Raw genomic sequence first — 20,498 nt, forward strand, 5'->3', positions numbered from 1 at the left:
TTTCTTTCTGCCTTGGGATTTATCTTTGTTGAAAAGGATGTCTTCTCTGCTGCGTTTTTTTGCCTTTGTAATGCACCTACTGATGTTTTCTTGAGTGTATCCTCTGTTTTTAAACCGTGTATTAAGGGTTACAAATTCTTTTTCCAGGTTCTCTTGATCACTACAATTCCGGATGGTTCTTAGACTTTCACCATACGGTATGCTTCTAACTAGGTTACTTGGGTGGAAACTTGCCGCGTGCAGCAGCGTGTTTCCTGCTGTGGGTTTCCTGTATAAATTTGAATGTAATCTCCCATTTTTGATGAATATGGTGAGATCCAGGATATTGAGTGAGGTGGCACTGATTTCACTCGTAAACCTCAGATTAAGGTTATTAACCTGCAATTTATTAATGAAATTCTGGGCACTCTCCTCTGATCCTTTCCAGATTAGGAATAGGTCATCTATATATCTACTCCAATGGAGGATATTTTCTTCCCACTCCTTCTGGAATTCCGCTCGGACCACCTGCTCCTCCCACCAGCCCATATGCAAATTAGCATAGCTGGGGGCAAAGCAGGTGCCCATCGCGGTCCCACAGATCTGCTTGTATAGGATGGTGTCAAAAAGAAAATAGTTGTTATTAAGACAGACCGATACCATAGCCAGTAGCATTTGAGTGTGTAACCAGAGATTAATTGGGTGTTCTTTCAAGAAGTATTTGATGGCTCGAAGGCCATCCTCATGTCTGATGCTGGTGTATAACGCTGTAACGTCAATAGTCACCAGCAAAAGATCTTTTTCCCATGGCAAATCATAGATTTTCTGCAGGAAATCGCTAGAATCCTGGATAAAAGAAGGAAGTTGCTTCACTAAGGGACACAGAAATGAATCAATGTATTTTGATGTATTCTCTAGCGCCACCCCCCTATCGCAGAGATAATGGGGCGTCCTGGCGAGTTAACTGTACTTTTATGTACCTTAGGTATGAGGTACAACACTGGTGTAGTCGGGGTAGCAATTTTCAGAAATTTTAGTTCTTCGAGGGAGATGAGGCTCTGCCGGTACCATTCTTGTAGTTGTTTATTATATAACTCAAATTGGTTATTCATGGCTATCTCTGTGACTTTTGCATAATTACAGCGATTGTTCAGCTGCTTGTATGCCTGATTTAAATATTGCCCTCTGTCCCAGAGGACTATATTTCCCCCTTTGTCAGCTTTCCTTACTATACAATTATTGTCTGATTTCAGTTTAGTAATTAACGCGGAACACTCTTTTTCTTGCTGAGTGAAATTTTTATATTGTACACTTGTGCATTTTTCTAGGTTTTTCAAATCGTTAACTACCAGTTCATGAAAAATATCAACTGTGTCCCGTAATTTCAATGGAGTGAATTTTGAGCTTGGTCCTAAAGTCTGTGGATACAGTTCTGTTGATGTTGACATCTTGCTCTTTTGCAATCATCATTGCTTGACTACTTGTAGCTTCACAGATTTCTCCGGTGTTATGGCTTGCACCCTGTGAGAGTTCATCCGTCTCGCTGCTAGCTGGAGAATCAATACTTCGTAGGTTAAGTAAAAGGTCCATATCGGCTACAGATAGACTTTCGCTGACGTTTTGCTCATCATGAAAAGTAGTAGGTATTGATTTTTTGTGTTGTTTGTTTAGGGCAAAGAACTTTCTGAGCTTGAGATTTCTTACAAATTTATATGTGTCAATTCATGTATCCACATAATTGAAATCTGCTGGAGGACAGAAAGAGAGGCCAAGTTTCAAGACTTTTTCTTCTTTTGGTGTAAAAGTAATGTTAGTTAAATTCAATATTGTCATGTCATTGGCTTTTCCATCTTCCGTATCAGTAGCTAACGAATTAATCTATTACGGAAGGAACTACTTGCTTACTGGATCTGCTTTGCCCCTCCTCCAGATCTGTATCTACCTAGCCAAGAAGCCAAGGAGGCTTCTTTGATCGGATTGAGGATCAAGTCTCATGGCTTTCGGGTTCAGTCTTTGTTTACGCATGGTGTCAAATTTCTTGGCGAAGGTGTATATTTGTCCCCGCTCATAATCTCGCTTGTCTCTCACGAATTTTTGCACTTTTCTTTCGGTTATCGTAAGTTCAAGTTTATTCAGACGTTCTTTCATGTCTTTTGTAAACTTATTGATCGTTTCCTGATCAGGCTCTTTCTCTAACAGGAGTTGGATTTGATTGATTTCAGTTAGCATCTTCTCCCTGTCAGACTCAGCATACTTGATCAGGATCGTCAAACTTCTGCAAGCTGCGTCATGGTTATTCTCCGCCCACTCACGCAACATATTAGGATCGGGGTCTTCATAAGTAGGCGCCACCATAATCCTTAAGCCACGAGGGATCCTTTTAACTTGTAAATAGCGTTGGAGCGATTTTTGCTCCCACCACTTCGATAATTCTCCACGCTTGAGTTTCTCTAACCTCTTTGGTCTTGCCACTACGTCAGGTGTCTTTGCAACAATTCTCGTGTTGCCGGTTTGGCACTTGCTGCACCTGTATCGTCAAAAATATATATATGTCACATCAGGATCCCAGCGATGTCACATCAGGATCCCGGTTCTGGCTTCATTTGCACATTTGCATATATTTTGCACAATCATGAGATGGATTGTAATCAATTTTATCAATCTGTTCCTCTATTTGTCATATTAGGGCGTACTTTTTAACCAAATTTGTTTTTATTTACAAAGTGTTTTTTTTAGTATATTCTTAAAAGCTTATTTGCTCTTTTATGACTTTTCAAATTATGCTGTCATACTTACAACTATTTGGTTGTAATCATTTCTGTAGACCTGTAAGTATTTTTTCTGTGCCTATGCTTCTGGTTTTAGTGACAACCAATTGTGTGTTAGGTTTTATGCACTATGCACTTTAAATGCAGTATGTTTCTCACTGAGCGTCATGTCACCAAGGCCTCTGAGAAGGCTGAAACGCGTCATGCGGGCAGGCTGCTGAAAATCTGAATAAAAAACACTCACCTGCATCATTGGGTCGGCTCTCGTTTGATCCTGTGGAGTCCCGGGCACAGGGGGATTGCAGGAGCGGAAGAACGAATTCCTTGGTATTTTCAAACCGGTATTACTTCTCCGGTTCTCAAGCCGACCCCTCCTTCGTTTCATGGCAGAGCGGAAGGAAGCATTCCCTTCCGGTGTCCCGGAAGTCAACTTTGGCTCCAGTCAGGAGCAGCTGCTCTAGCCCCCGGACCGCTCCAAGTGTTCCCGCAACCGAGAACGAGACCGGCACGGCGTGACGGACATCCCTGCATCTGCAGAGGTACTCACTGTGGTGGGGAATCTCTATTTGCGTAGCGTCTGGTGAAGGAGTGAGCGGACGGCAGACACGACCATTGAAGCATTTGTCCGCTTGTCCAAGTGAGTACGCATTGTTGCCTTGAATACAGCGCCATGTCAGCAGACGCTCTGAGAAGCAGGGACGAGGCGGCATTCGACCTGTTTAACGATTCCCCGGCTGCGGGATCAAACGCCACCATACAAACAGAGACAGTGCGAGAAGGGGGCTCAAACCTTCGTGACTATTTCAAAAGCCTGGAAAAGCTTATGAAAATGGAGCAAGCTACATGGTGGGAGCATCGCTCCCTGAGCAGATACTTAGAGGTGGGACGTAACCCTCGTGGGTTGAGGATCATGCTGGCACCCAGCTATGAGCAACCAGACCCTAATATGCTCAGGGAATGGGCTGAGTGCAACTTAGAATCCTCACGCAAGTTGGTCACTATTCTAGTTAAATATGCGGAAAGTGACAGCGCGTGTTACAATTAAAAATAGATAAACTGAACAGTGAGGTCAGCGCCATGGAATCAGGGGCAGTGGCAGAATGCGCAAAATACAGATTAGAAATGCTTGTTAGACTTCGCAAAGAGGAAGATGTTATCAAAAAGAAGAAGGCATACAAATTCCAATGTGACAAGACGGACTATCAACAGGGCCGCATTTTCACCTTTGCCAGGAAATTTGATGCCATGAAAGCCTCTAAGACACCTGCGGGTCTTCCCTCTGTTCAAGCCAGCACCAGCTCTGCCCCAGTGCCTCAATCAATGTCTTCATTATCGGATTTAAGCTCTCTGCCTGACAGTGAGTCGGACATGGAGCTAAGCAGGAGTGACCCCCGCTTGGGGTTTACCAGGTTTTCCCTGGCGCAGGAGGTGGACTGCCTGCGTCAGGACAGACGAAATACCCTATGCCTCAGGAGGCCCAACTTAAACGACGCAAAAGAAACAATCAAAAGCGCTAACAAAGTCGGAAAGCTGGCTACAACCGGAAAACACCAACAAATAAATTGTACCAACAGGAGATGGAACAGCAAGAAATTATTCTATCTCACAGCAATGAAAACCATGGCACGGATGATCCATCTGTTCTCAATCTCACCAACACTGCTCTCAATACTGCTAAATTAAGAACTCTTTCTCTGGGATTAACATTCAGTCCAGCCAGTAACTTTAATTATCCAAAGACCAGGATTGATCTTTACAAATACATCCGCAAACTAAAGTTACAGAAATACTTCATATGCAACAAATTCCAGCCCAAATCTATTGTGAAATCTACCACTGACATGTTACCAGGATTGAATGTCAATGATTTAGAGCTGATGCAGGACTTAGAAGCTTTTCGAAATGAAATCCCTAACTCTGGCATGTCAGAAGAACAATTGGTTCTATATACCCCGGGTAATACCAAATTGAAACCTAAATCCACCTTCACATGTCACATCAGGATCCCAGCGATGCAACCTTCGCAGGGAGCGGCGCAGTACCGGAAAACAGACTCCGCAGGCGAGACTTGTTGCTTAATGATGTTTATTTAGTGCATCAAATGTCCAAGTGACATTCGGCCGCCAGACATGCGGCCTTGATCATATACATCGCACTTTCCTCGCTCGGCAGTGCCCTTCAAGGATGGCTGTCCATTTTTGCCGACACACCCGTTGATCTGGCAGGCGGCGGCTTTAACCAAGTGCAGAGGTTTGAAAAAAAAAAATATATATATATATATATTTTTTTAAACCTCTGCATATATATATTAAAAAACCACCTCTTCAAAAAGAAGAAGCTGTGCATTTCGGCTCGCATGAGCCTTCCTCAGATGCCGTAGCTGAAATGAGGTAAATCCAACTTCCTCCATTAAAATACTAGGGCCCCTCCCAATATCGTGAGGTCAGCAAGTTCCGCAGAATAGGTTGCAGCTGCAGTCCAATGACACGAACTGCAGCTCCCAGAAATCATCTCTCCAGTAATACCTCCTGCGGAGCTGTAATAATGTCCAACAGTGGACGCTGAATTGCCGAGTAAGGGAGGAAGTTAAATGTTGTGACCAACCCCAAAGCTAAAGTCTGGAACTCCCTCAAGTCCCCAACGTTCTGCCTCTGAATTCACAAACATAGCAGGGCCGTGAATCGGTGATGCCGTGATCCCTTTTCCCCGTGCAGTGACGGGCTGTATTGCACAGCGGTCGCTTGCCAGGTGTGTGCAAAAGGCGGTCCAGCAGAACTCCGATACCTCGGAGAAACAAAAAGCCACTTCGCCAGTAACTGCAGGACACTTGAAGAACAGGTCCTCTGAATGCGCACTGGCAAGCGCGTGTAATATCCAAAAACCACCTCTCCAAAAAGAAGTAAGAGGGCACAGCGGGGAGCTTGGTGGCGGTTCTTTTATTCAGCAGCTTGTGTGGCATGATGCATTTCGGCTCGCATGAGCCTTCCTCAGATGCCGTAGCTGAAATGAGGTAAGTCCAACTATATATATATATATATATATATATATATATATATATATATATATATATATATATATACATATACACAAAAAAGAAGCAATCAATCAATCATCGCATTTATATAGCGCACTACTCACCCGGAGGGTCTCAAGGCGCTGGGGGAGGGGGGTCTGCTACTGCTCGAACAGCCAGGTCTTGAGTTGCTTCCTGAAGGCGTGGTGGTCCTGGGTCAGGCGGAGGTGGGTGGGGAGGGAGTTCCATGTCTTGGCGGCGAGGTAGGAGAAGGACCGTCCTCCTGTGGTGGCTCTTCGGATGCGGGGGACGGCGGCGAGGGCGTGGCTGGTCGATCGAAGCTGGCGTTTGGGAGCGTAGAAGTTGAGGCGGCTGTTGAGGTATCCTGGGCCTTGGTTGTGTAGGGCTTTGTGTGCGTGGGTGAGGAGACGGAAGGTGATTCTCTTGTTGACCGGGAGCCAGTGCAGGTCTCTCAGGTGTCCGGAGATGTGGCTGCGACGGGGGATGTCCAGGATGAGTCGTGCTGAGGCGTTCTGGATCCGCTGGAGTCTCTTCTGGAGTTTGGCCGTGGTTCCGGCGTAGAGGGAGTTGCCGTAGTCCAGACGGCTGGTGACGAGGGCCTGGGTGACCGTTTTCCTGGTCTCGGTGGGGATCCACCGGAAGATCTTACGTAGCATGCGCAGGATGTTGAAGCACGACGAGGAGACGGCGTTGACTTGTCTGGTCATGGAGAGGGAGGAGTCCAGGATGAAGCCCAGGTTGCGTGCGTGGTCTGTTGGTTTGGGTGCGCTGCCTAGGGCGGGGGGCCACCAGGAGTCGTCCCAAGCGGCGGGTGAGGATCCCAGGATGAGGACTTCCGTCTTGTCCGAGTTCAGTTTCAGGCGGCTGTTCTTCATCCATTCGGCTACCTTTTTCATCCCTTCGTGAAGGTTGGCTCTGGCGGTGGCGGGGTCGTTGGTGAGGGAGAGGATCAGCTGGGTGTCGTCGGCGTAGGAGATGATGCTGAGGTTGTGCTGGCGTGCGATGTCTGCGAGGGGGCTCATGTAGACGTTGAAGAGGGTTGGACTGAGCGAGGAGCCTTGAGGAACGCCGCAGATGACTTCGGTGGCTTCAGATCTGAACGGAGGGAGGCGGACTCTCTGTGTCCTTCCGGCGAGGAAGGAGATGATCCACTCCAGTGCCTTCTCCTGGACTCCGACGTTGCTGAGGCGTTGTACTAGGGTACGGTGGCAGACAGTGTCGAAGGCTGCGGAGAGGTCGAGGAGGATGAGGGCCGCTGTTTCTCCGTTGTCGAGCAGCGCTCGGATGTCATCGGTGGCTGCGATCAGGGCGGTCTCGGTGCTGTGGTTGGCCCGGAAGCCAGACTGCGAGGGGTCGAGAGATCCGTTCGTCTCGAGGAAGGCGGCCAGCTGCTTGTTGACGGTCTTCTCGATGACTTTTGCAGGAAACGGGAGCAGCGAGATGGGGCGGTAGTTCTTGAGGTCGGTGGGGTCAGCCGATGGCTTCTTGAGTAGGGCGCTGAGTTCGGCGTGCTTCCAGCTCTCCGGGAAGGTAGCGGTGTCGAAGGAGGTGTTGATGATGTCCCGCAGGTGGGGTGCGATGACAGCATCGGCCTTGTTGAAGACGTGGTGAGGGCAGGGGTCGGTCGGAGATCCGGAGTGGATGGAGTTCATTGTGCGTACGGTGTCTTCGGTGCTGATCGGAGTCCAGGCGCGGAGGGTGGTGGTGGGGGGCGGTGGTTCGGTCGTGGCGTTCGTCGGTTGAGTGCTGAAGCTGTTGTGTATGTCCGCGATCTTGTTGTGGAAGTAGGAGGCGAGGGAGTTGCAGAGGTCTTGCGAAGGGGTGATGTCGTTGATTCCGGCGTTGGGGTTGGAGAGCTCTTTGACGATGTTGAAGAGTTCCTTGCTGTTGTGTGCGTTGTTGTCCAGTCGTTCCTTGAATGCAGTTTTCTTGGTGGCGTGGATGAGTTGGTGGTGTTTTCGGGTGGCGAGCTTGAGGGCAGTCATGTTGTCCGGTGTTGGGTCTCTGCGCCAGGTTCTCTCGAGGGCTCGGCAGTTCCTCTTGGAGCTCTTGAGTTCGTCGGTGAACCATGGGGCTTTCTTGCTACCGGGTCTGCTAGGCGGGGTCCTCAGGGGGGCGAGCTCGTCTGCGCAGTCGCTGATCCACCTCGTGAGGTTGGTGGCCGCCTGGCTAGGGTTCGTTGTGCTGGTGGGAGGGTTCATGCTCAGGGAGGTCGCGAGCTGGTCGGCTGTGATCTTGTTCCAGCTCCTGCGTGCAACCTGTTGCTGGTGGTGGTGGATCGTGGTCCTTCCGAAGCTGAAGTGGACGCAGCTGTGGTCCGTCCAGTGGAGTCCGGTGGCGTGGCTGAAGCAGAGAACTCTGGGTAGTTCTCAAGTTTAGGTGGAAAGCAGCTCCTGTATAGAGCACTCTCAACACCAGCGACACTCTAGATCTGCTCACCTCAAATGTCTGCTTTTCTATCAAAGTCTTTAAGCATTGGATTAACACAGTGCCATCCACGCCGAGATAGAAAGGGACAACATCTTTTGCCATTTCTACAGCAAAGTCTTTAAGCATAGGAGTAGCACAGTGCTGCATATATTTATATTTATATATATATACATATATATATATATATATATACATATATATATATATTACCTACTGGCGGTCGCCAGTAGGTATATATAGTTAGGATTTTTTCTCTATGGGTTTTTTGAAAATTCTATGTCTAATAACTTTGCCGTTTGTGGACGGAATTGGCTGAAATTTTCAGGAAAATGGCACATTTTGTTTCTGAGCAGCCTTTGAAAATTTGGGGGGGGTTCGTCAAGGGGGGGCCGAGAAAAAAGGGGGGTCCCAAAACGCGTTTTTCCCATGTTAATTTCCATAGGGCGGTTGGCCTCACTTTTAGCCCGAACGGCTGAATGGATTTGCACGAAACTTGGCAAAATTGTAGGGACTGGTAGCCCGATGTGCCTTTTGTAGGTCTCAATATATGTGCTCCAGTGGATTTTGAGAAATTAACGTTTAAAAAAAGATATATATCTGTAAGCGCGGACCAGGCAGCGCACTGGTTCGCGGACTTTTCGCGCAACGGAGCTTTGTGAAGCGAAGCTGATTGGTTCTCCGGCGTCTGTCAACATTCCAAACAGTCCGTAGCGGCCGCCATCTTGTCTCTCGGTAGGATCGAGAGACAAGAGGAGGTCAAAACAAAGGGGGAAATAACTATAAGGGGGCATAGTAGATCCTCGCTGACCCCCTAGGTTTGATGTGGAGGTTTTAAAAGGGCCCCGCGGGGCAAAAAAAAATAATAATAATAATAATCGAACGGCTGAATGGATTTGCACGAAACTTGGCAAAATTGTAGGGACTGGTAGCCCGATGTGCCTTTGCTAGGTCTCAATATATGTGCTCCAGTGGATTTTGAGAAATTAACGTTAAAAAAAAAGTATATATCTGTAACAGCGCACCGCTTCGCGTACTTTTCGCGTTACGGAGCTTTGCGAAGCGAAGCTGATTGGCTCTCCGGTGTCTGTAAACATTCCAAACAGTCCGTAGCGGCCGCCATCTTGTCTCTCGGTAGGATCGAACAGCTGAATGGATTTGCACGAAACTTGGAAAAATTGTAGGGACTGGTAGCCCGATGTGCCTTTGCTAGGTCTCAATATATGTGCTTCAGTGCATTTTGAGAAATTAACGTTCAGAAACAAGATATATATCTGTAACAGCGCTCCGCTTCGCGGAGATAAAATTATATGTGTATTACCTAGCTGTTGCTTTTGTTGATTATTTTTTTATTTTTTTTATTTTTTAAGGATTGTTTATTGTGTTTCATAATTTATTAAACTTTCTAACGCGGCGCGTCATATGACGCATTACGCGACAACGCAGGTCCAGAATATAGTCAAAATGTCTCCACCAACCAGCGGACGGCACACAACCCCTTTCAGCAGGCTAAATAGTTCTGTTAAATGACAACAGAAGGGACAGGCAACAAGAACCATCAGTCAAAGAGGGGAGGGCAAGTTCTTCTCTACCGGGTGACGTTGGAGCGCTACCGGAACTGATCGAATTGGTAGTCTACAGTGTTTCTGGATGTTTCAGACTGAAGCTGGCGTTAGCATGAGAGCACCACCATTTCGTAGCTCCGTCGTGGCCATTCCACGAGCAATCATGCTAGGCGCTCCCCACCAGAAGCCTGCGGGAGTCGGGGGCCCCCAAGACTTTTGTAGAATCTTCAAGGATGAGGGGACGCTTTCGAGAATGGAGCCCAAGCTCTAGCAGACAAGCGTCCGAGTTCCAAGGTGTCGCAGGCCCATTTAGTGGACCACGCCCAAATCTGAAGAGATGGCCGCCATTTTGAGAGTCCTGTGGCAGCCGCCTATCGCTGCACCGCAAGAGCGGGAGCAACTCAAGTACATGGTGAGCGAGACGCTGTAGTCGAAAGAGCGGGCGGTAAACAGCTGAATAGCGGAAGAGGCACAGTGTAGCAAAAGCGGGCTGAATGGCAAATGAAACGGAAAAGGGGTGCCCCACTACAGCGTGTCTTTAGGTGAAACGGATTGTGGGACAAGGTGAAGAATGGAAGAGTCACCAAAAGGAAAAAAGTTCCGCTTGACCCCGGGAGCCGGCCACCTATGTCGGGGGCGATCTCAGGCAAAACCAGGGCAACACGACTTGGGGAGGGGGCCGGAGCCAAGCGCCCCCTCCGAGTCCGCGACATGACACCGTCCCTCGGGGGCCTCCGTCAAGCGGTTCAGGGTGGCACCGCATCACAACAGCCCCCACTTACTTTAAGAATAGTGAAGATGAAGCAATTGCAAATAGGCTTCAGACAATGTTACAAGCACTCCTCAAAACTTTGAACTTTCAGAGTGCATGAGTTGGGACAGCGAGGGGTGATTTGGTTTCTCGGACTGTTTTTCTGGTCTCTCACCACTGGCATACTTTAACGTTTTCTTGTTTCTAGGACATTAATAGGTTTTATCATTACGTTATGTTATCGTTTCTTTGTTTGTTGTTTAATAAAAGTTCATGTTCATCAGTGGCCTACTGATTTTCGTTTTCCTATTTTTTTCTTTCCAGGTTGTTTCATGGTAAAGTTTCTGTTAACAGGATACAGTGATCACTTCGTTATTATTGCATATGTCCTTTTCACTAGGGGTGCTCTCTGGTCGGGCCAGATGACGTATCTCTAGTAAATGGTCCGGGTGAAAAAGGTGCATCAATCAGTGGGGAGTAGATAGGCATGACAGATTACAACGGGGGAGAAAGGTCCGCATTACGTACCCTTTCACTACTTGCAAAGATTTTCCTACGTTTATTTGCAAACAGGGAATACCTCCAAAAAGAACTAATTCCCAAACAGTCAATGTTCGGACAATCAATCAATCAATGAGGAATGAAATAGGTACGACGTGTTAAAGGCTTGCGTTACCTACCCTTCACTATCTGCAAAGGGAGATAGAATATTCCTATTCTTCCTCGTTTGCAGGTAGAGAAGATCGTTAAGAGAATTAACTTCGAACAATTCAATGCTCGATTGAAACAATCAACAAGGGGTACTGTGAACACAAATGAACGCCGCTTATATACATACGCATTGCTATTTTCAACAGGTTGTTCCTAATGTTTCTATTTTAGCGAGGTCAAAAGAGATCCCATTAGTGGCCTACTGATTTTGCTCGATTCCTTTTGTTTTTTTACACGATTTTTCGCTATCTGCAAAGACTAAACAGAGTATTGCGACTCTGTGCTTGTTTGTAAATAGAGAATGAACCAAAGAGAACAATCAATCAAATGGAGAGAGAAGCAGGCACGACGGATTACAAAGGGGGAAAGGGCTGCGTTAACTACCCTTCACTATCTGCAAAGAGAGAGTACTCCTAATAGAAATGAGGGGTGGGGGGCAGCAATCAAAGCAGATCAGTGTGCATAAACACGAAGAAAAAAATTTCTTACCACGTACTTGACATTCGACAGCTTATGATATTTGCTATTAAAAAACCATTGAAATTCACTGAAAAAACCATAGGTTATAGACCATATATAGTTAGGAATTAGCATTTACAAAACCTTGAAAATTCACTGAAAAAACCATAGGTTATAGACCATATATAGTTAGGAATTAGCATTTAAAAAACCTTATTTTACTCACACAAAACCATTGAAATTCCATATATAGTTAGTTGCACTAACTATATATTGCGCACCCGCAATCCACTGCTGATGATGTCACATATTACATCATTCATGACATGGTCAGTGACATCACTGATGACATCACTGATGACATCTCAAATGACATCACTGATGACATCACTGATGACATCTCATTTGACATCAATGACCACATCACTGATGATATCATTCATGTGACAATACAATGCATCTCCTCACATTTTAATATAACCTCTGTTTCACCCAGTGTTAAAAACAGAGTACAATTTTTGAAACCATTGACACACCAATACTAGTTACTACATACGTACTCACTGATTCCTACGTCTACACACACATTCACTCATTCACCCATACAATCATTCATACATACAATCACTCATCTTTACAACACTATCATATGCACTCATAAACCTATACAGACACTCACACTCTGCCACTCATCCATGGAGTTACTCACACACCTAGTCAGTCCTGTAAAGAATCAATCACACTTCCATTTTCTTGTCTATACAGTTAAACATAGAGCACCTTACATTCTCAAACATATAGTAACACATACTTACTTTCTTATACAATCATTGATACTGATCTGCACAGAGTCACACACCTCCCAGCCAGCCACACACACACTCAGTCTCCCATACAAATACTTGGACAATCAATCAATAACCCATATAGTTAATCATATAGCTACTGATCAACACATGCAGTAGTTTACAGAACAACAGACATAATGATGCACAAATTAAGACAATTTAGTCACTAACCATGCACTCAGTGAGACACATTTAATCACTCACTCATACATTCAGTCATGCACCTACTAAATCCTTCGTCCAGACAGTTATACATCTACTCATTCTTCAATATCTAAAACATATTTAAACTTTACAGAAACACACAGTCACTGGATGATGTCATCAGTGATGTCATCAGTGATGTCATTTGAGATGTCATCAGTGATGTCATCAGTGATGTCACTGACCATGTCATGAATGATGTAATATGTGACATCATCAGCAGTGGATTGCGGGTGCGCAATATATAGTTAGTGCAACTAACTATATATGGAATTTCAATGGTTTTGTGTGAGTAAAATAAGGTTTTTTAAATGCTAATTCCTAACTATATATGGTCTATAACCTATGGTTTTTTCAGTGAATATATATATATATATATATATATATATGTATATATATATATATATATATCTCGCACAGTCTTGTAAGTAATCCTAAGAATGCGTAAACATTGGAGTAAAACAAAACACTATAGTACTAAAATCGCAAGAACAAAAATTTGAAAACTGTAACAGAGTTGATCTCCCTACTAACGATACAGCAAGATAAACTAAAGGCTACATGCTGAGACATTTGCCAGCAAAATACATTTGAAAATAGAGTTCATCAGAGAAGGCGATAGACCCAATGCCCTCTCAAGCATGGTGTCTACATCTGAGAGGAATGGTTGTATAGTTGGAGACAATACAGAAACTACAGAGGCCAGCTTTATTGAACATATGTATTTTGTGCATATGAATCTGTAATGTGCAAGTTCACCTTTGGATTTGTTGTAATGAATGGTATCCATCTTATCGACCTTGGGAGGACCCAGCTATAAGGTGGGATTTCTTATACAGTGTTTTTATTTTTTTTAAAGCCGAGGCTTTATCAATAGTAAGCCTTGGGGTTGGTGCACAGAATCTTGATTTGATTGTTGGCTTCACCCAGAACCAGTCATTTCAAGGCAGGTTTCACCTGGTCTTGTTTACCAGGGTTGAGCCCACGTGGGTGAGCGCTCTGTGCAGTCTGTGAATAGGCGTTTGTGCTAACCAGAGACAACAGCGCTGCACCTATCAAGGTCCCCATCCCCAAGACTATGATCAGGGGGGCAAAGGCTTAACGTTTAGACTGATAAAAGACTCTTGAGTGGGCAGCGCTTCGCCATCATTCTTACTTTGGTTTTAAGTTCCCTGCTAAAGAAAATGCTCTCTTTATTCAATTGTCAGAGTATTTGGTAGCTGTAAAGAAGCAAAGTCTTGCTCCTGGGATTTCTTTTGCCCATGGTAGTGTCCAGGAGTTCAACAGCAGATGTTGAAAGTGTGCCTCAAACAATAGCAAGTGGAGAGTCCTTAAAGTTGGGGTTATATGATCTGGTTTGTGTTCTCTGTGACTCAGTGGCCTTAGTGTGGAGGGTGGTCTTTGGGGTAGGAGGGAGTTAGCTAGAAGGGCAGAGAGGATGGTGTTCTCCTTTTCAATTCTACAGATAATCAATCTATAATATTGAATAATCAATCCAGCTGTGGTCCTCAATAATCAATCCAGCTGTGGTCCTCAGCTGGCCGCTTGTAAGGAGGAATTCTATTTTCTTCAGATGGGGCAGGTTTGAAAGTGTCATGGGATGTGAACAGGAAGCCTGTATTGATACATTCATCACTCAAATTGGGATTAAACCCCAAAGATTGAATTTACTAATAATAAGACACATAATAGTAGCAAGTTCACATAATGAGGTTTTTCCAAAGGACTACTGGGATTTATATATGCATTCATTACTAAAAAGGTAAACAGACTTTAAAATCTCTTGTTGATTAATACTTTTACAACCAAAAGAAAATTACAACTTCTCTCCAATATAGTTATATTACAAGCTAAGGTTTGAATCTATAAAACAACACTTCATTTTTTCACTCTAGTATTTCTGCTCACCTGCGGTGGGGGGGGGGGGAGGGAAGCTGGCTCACTTTGTTGTTGATGACTTCCTCAACCTGGGACTCTTAGGGGACTTTCTGGGGTGTTGGCATTGTCAAGATCACTACTATGGTGTTAACAACATTCCAGGAGAACATTTGACTTCTACAGTTGCATGTGTGTTGACGTCCTGCCCAGATCATTTGCCTATTAGCTAATATTGCTATATATAATTTAGGGGCAACTTTCATAAATTAATTCCCAAACTATGAAATATCTCTGTCAGATTGAAATTGAGCCTAACTCTCAAAGCTGCATGGAAAAGATGATCTAAAGGGCATTAAAAACTTCTTAAAGCTCAATGCACTATCTCAAAACTCTAACAAAAGGACCAGGCCACCTTAATCACTGTTTACGCTGAAAATGGTTGCCATCCCACCCATCAACATCAGCATGATTACTGGCCTTTATACAGGCAATATACTTTCATCTGAGCATCATGTAAATAAACTTGCCCAACCAAAAATATCCTCCATCATCAATTACAAAGAATAACATCTCTGCTCTGTAACGATAGACTCAAGTCAGCCATTTATGCAATGATAATATCCGGATTAGACGCAGAAAATATCATCCTATCTGGCCTAATGCCAATAACCTTGCAACCCCCGAAAGCAGCCTTACACTCTACAGCACGGACTGTCTGAGAGAAAAGAACACTTTACCATGTCTACCATTGGCTACCACGTGAGGCTAAAATCTAATAAAACATTTTCAATCAGACATTCAAATCCATCCACATAGGTAGATTGAGCTATCTGACTGAATTATCAAAACCATTATAATGTAGCATCCATACTTTTCTTGGACTTCTTGTATTATACCATTTTAAACCATACTTCTCAATGCCTTTGTACCTTTCTTCTAACTCACAGTAACTAACGTTCTGCGTCCCTCGCTCACAGTGTTACCTCTTCCTGAGGCTTTTGGGTGAACTTTTCTTAGCTGTGTTCTGCAGGGCTTTAAGTGGGATAAACAAACTGGGGGGGTCTCTTAAAGGGGCGTGGCCAATGTAATTAAGGGCGTGGCTTCAAAACACGTTAACTAAAAATCCGTGCTTAGCATAGTGTGCCGCCCGACTTGTATTTTGCTGTTCCGGTAATTGCGTTCAGATATATGATACAACAAGTCACATCATACCTACAAGTCAGGACTATTGGCTTTGTCAATGGTTGCTAGTTGCATAAGATAAATAAGCAGCAACTTTGGCTTGTATATAATATTGAAAACACTTCCACTTAAAGCCCTGGTAACACCACAACAATGTTGCTGCTCCTGAGTTTCAAAAAGAGAAGGGAAATATAGAGAAATAATGACTCTCTTTAAAGGATTTGCCTTCCCCTACAACATTCACCACGCGCACATCGATGTGCCTGCTGTCACTGCAGTCCGCCTGTGCCAGGGCACAAAAAAGAGCCCGATAGAGACCCGTTTTAAGGCCCCCTTTAAAAAAACTGCTGGTGCTCAGACCCGGTGAGACCTGGACCACTTAAAGCCCTGGTGTACGGGATCAAGAATAGTAAGGGTTTACTATGCGGTAATCATAGGGGAAAAGTAAGGGAGTGGAGGGTGGACTATTAAAATTGTATTCAGGCAATGTAAACGTTGGTTTGTCCTCTGTTGCTTCTTATAGGCTGTACAACTTAGAGCCTGAAAATAATCCCAAAAGAGTGTTCAGCAGATGCTAACCCCTCTGGGCAAACAGCTCCCTACCCCCTGACTAGTAGTTTGATGCTTCTTGGCATGCACCCCACTCGCTTTTAGGTGAATAATATTCCTCGATATTCGATAAAAAGTGGATATAAGTTAATTGGATATCACCTTATGGCTTGCTTTGTACTAGACAATGCAAGCCCAAGTTAATGTGAAATATCTGGACCATATGTGGAGCCATCCAATGTACTGTAAATGTAAGCTAAGGTACCCCCAATATAATTTTAGGTCTAGAGGAGGGGGAAAAATACTGCCATGTACTGCCATCCTGGGTAGGAGCGATTTCAAATAGCTCAATCTTATAAGTACTACTATAGAGGCCTGTGCATTGCTGTCCAAACTGAAAAAACTGCTTTGGAATAAGTTGGGAGTTTAGGTTTAAGATTTTTTTTTTATATTAGTCCCAGCTGCCCTCTGTAGCTTATTAGTCTTTACTTCTTCTAAATCAGTGTTATATGTATATAAGTATTCTATGTTCAAGAGAGGAAGATTGTGTGTACAGCACATTAATTTTAATCAAATAAGCAAGGGCGCTTTTATTCCCAGAGGACTTGCACATTTTGAGACTGCCCTTGAAGTTTCCAGATTACACTTACATTTCTTCATCTTTTTTTCATATAAAAGGTCAGTCTGACATGTGGTATATGCGCATGCGTGTGACACACGCATGCGCAAATAACACGTTGTCAGTTGCTTAGGAAAGTGCGCGCAGGGATAAGACAGAGCTCATTGGTGCGTGCGTAGAGAGGCGGTCTGCGCATGCGCATGCGCGGGACGCCACACTCTACAGCGTGCCTAGTAACAGCATATCATCCACCGAGTCCTGTGTCTGCGCATGCGCCCGTGAGCCTGGTGCCATTGTTGTCCTGCTGTAATGTCTGCCATCCTCCCTGCTCTGTCTCAGCTGGAGGATGGTGCAGTCTCTCGTCTGTACAGCGCCACCAGACATGCTTCTACAGCTGAGGTACATACGTCTTTATGCTACTGATGTGACACAGCTGTACGTTCGTGTATAAAAGTGTGGCATGTTTATACCTCGTGTGCAGGGGTGCAGCTTGGTCAGTATGTTTGAGGGGGGTGAGAGCTTCAGATTTCCCAACAATCACACTGGTTCAAATACATTATATGAGAAGCAGGGCAGGTGGGGGGGGGCATTAAGGAGCAGTAGGAAGGAAGAGGAGGGCACTTAAAACAAAAACATTAGTAAAATAAGCATTTTTAAGACCTTTAAAACAAAGGTGACAATGTGTGTGTGTTTTTGTCTGCATGTGTATGTAAAAGTTCCAAGTGAAACACGACAAACCCCTTCGCCATACTCGAGTTAAAGCACATTTACCCAACTATTTACTACATAATCCATTTCTTAGGGGGGTGTAATATCCCAAACACCCCCTGAAACTACTCCCCTGTATATCTCAGGGACATAAAAACCTTCTATGATAGTGAAGAAGGACGAAAGAGGTTGGCGAGGCCCAGACACCTCTGGCTTTTTGTAAAATAACACTGTTGTATCATGTCAGCAAAACGATGTCATTCGTAGGAAAGGAGGGAGGGAAGAGGAAGAGGACAATTCAATAAATTGCCAGGGGTAACGGAAGTGACATCACACACCCTTTGACATCATATGAAGTAGTATATGATCTTCGACCCTGTATCCTAGGAAGTGATGCCACCTGATCTTGACCCTCAAGACATAACACAAACTGACATCACTGAAGCTTAATGTTAACCTAACAGAAAAAAATATTGTTAAATCACAGGAAGATGCACAAAATTTTGATTTAGGAAAACATTAGGGGTCAAGTACACCTGTGAAAGTTTATATTGATTATAGATCTGAGTGTGATTTTTTTGGGAGGGAGGGGGTTTGTTTACACGTCATCATTGTTTATAGGTTGTGATGTATGGTCACTTGTAGGATCTGAGATCAAGGTTTTGTTAAAATGCATCCTTTTACATGCATTCATAATAGGGCAAAAAGGATATTATTCAAAATGTGCATTTCTTTAACTCGGTTTTCCTTTAAAGGCACATTTTAATGTGCATTTGTGTGTTAGCGCAGTGTAGCTCACTCAGAGTTATACGTTTGTACCTCTTCCTGCTCCAGTGTGTGACCACCAATGTACATGTGTACAGTTCTGCTGTCCCCAGAGTGCAGGGTTTCTCCAGGGTTGGTTGGTCCTTCGTGTACCTGAAGCTGCTGCGGGTTGGTGTCACTGAACCTCTCTGGGGCCCTTGAACCAATCTGTCGGGTGCATTAAATAACATTAAAAAGAGCCCGCTGGGCCAAGGGGTCGGGAGGGGAGGGGGGGGGGGGCTCGGGTCAATCATGTAGGATCTCGCAGGATGAGGGGCGCCAAGTCTTCTGCAGACCAGAGGCTTTTATGGGGTCTTCGCTCGAGCCACCAGCGGTCTGACAGCCAGGCAGATATCCACTTGCACTAGTATGTCGAGGGCATTACACCTGCGGGCTTCGTCGATCTCTGATGTGCAAAGCCTGGGGCCAGCCTTCAGAGGGTAGAGGCATGAACGGCAGCCCGTTTTCTTAAAACCAGCCAACACAGCCTTGTAACTGTTGTGTTATGGGCATATTAAATTTCTGAGAGGCAGGAAACCGCCCATTGTGAAAGGGGAGACCAGTAGCACTGTAGCTTCCAGATCTGCCAGAGATCACACATCATGAAAAGGGACATCAGCAACACTGTAGCATTCTGAGCTGCCAGAGATCATACATTGTGAAAAGGACACCAGTAACACTGTAACGTTCTGAGCTGCCAGAGATCACACATCATGAGAGGGACATCATCAACATATTAGGAGACTGAGCTACCAGAGAACACACATCATGAAAAGGGTGAGCAGTAACACTGTAATATTCTCACACATCGTGAACGGCTCATCAGTAACATTTAGAGCTGCCAGAGATCACACATCGTGAAAGGCACATCTGTAACATTCTGAGCTACCAGAGATCTCACATCATGAGAGGGACATCATCAACATATTAGGAGACTGAGCTACCAGAGAACACACATCATGAAAAGGGTGAGCAGTAACACTGTAACATTCTCCCACATCGTGAACGGGACATCAGTAACATTTGAGCTGCCAGAGATCTCACATTGTCAAAGGGACATCAGTAACAGTAATATTCTGAGCTGCCAGGGGTCACACTTCATGAAAAGGGCGAGCAGTAACACTGTAACATTCTGAGCTGCCAGGGATCACACATCGTGAAAGGGACATCAATACACCACAACAGGCTGAGCTGCCAGAGAGCACACATCGTGAAAAGGGTGAGCAATAACACTGTTATATTCTGAGCTGCCATAGATATCCCATCGATATAAAAGGACATCTCTACACAGTAATAGTATGCACTCCCAAAGATCACATATCATGAAAGGGAAACTTAATCTTGGAATGAAGGATTTTAAGAAAAATGTAATTTGTGCACGGTCTAGACACACAAACATTCCAGTTGATTTAACACCAGTTTTTGGTTTTCCATAAAAGTATGTTCTTTTTGTGTACTTCTAGGGGTTTCTGCCTCAATATATCTTTGAGAGAACCTTCTTTTGCATGAAATAAGTTATAGGCCCATCAAACTATTTTTGCCATTGCCGCGACAAATGAACTAGTAAGATCAAGTTCTAGTCTTAAAACCTGCATGGGGGTGTGGCTTGGAGCGTCAAGATGGCGGATGCACTCTGAGAGTGCTCTGGACCCCTCCGTCATCCGCTCTGATTATCCGCCACCATCAGCTGCTATCCTTCCCCTTCAGCAGTGACATCCACTCAGCTGCTGCCAGGGGTGGACATTGGCGTGGAGCAGAACCATGAGGCGCGAAATGCAGCGGTCAGATCCGCCCCGGGGCTTCCAACTGCATCCAAGACAAAATGGCAGCCTGCACTCACCACAGTTCAGTTCAGTTCCATTTATAAAGCTCATGGTCACACCACCCGTGTGTCCACAGAACAGCATAAGGACCAGCAATCATCCTCCAACCTTGTAATGGTGTAATGGCGGCCCGCTGCATTCCTGGGGCCCTCACATCAAGTAAGACTAGCAATCAGAGGCCCCGGGAAA

This window comes from Lissotriton helveticus, chromosome 8 (genome assembly GCF_964261635.1).
Source record: "Lissotriton helveticus chromosome 8, aLisHel1.1, whole genome shotgun sequence".
Classification (NCBI taxonomy): Eukaryota; Metazoa; Chordata; class Amphibia; order Caudata; family Salamandridae; genus Lissotriton; species Lissotriton helveticus.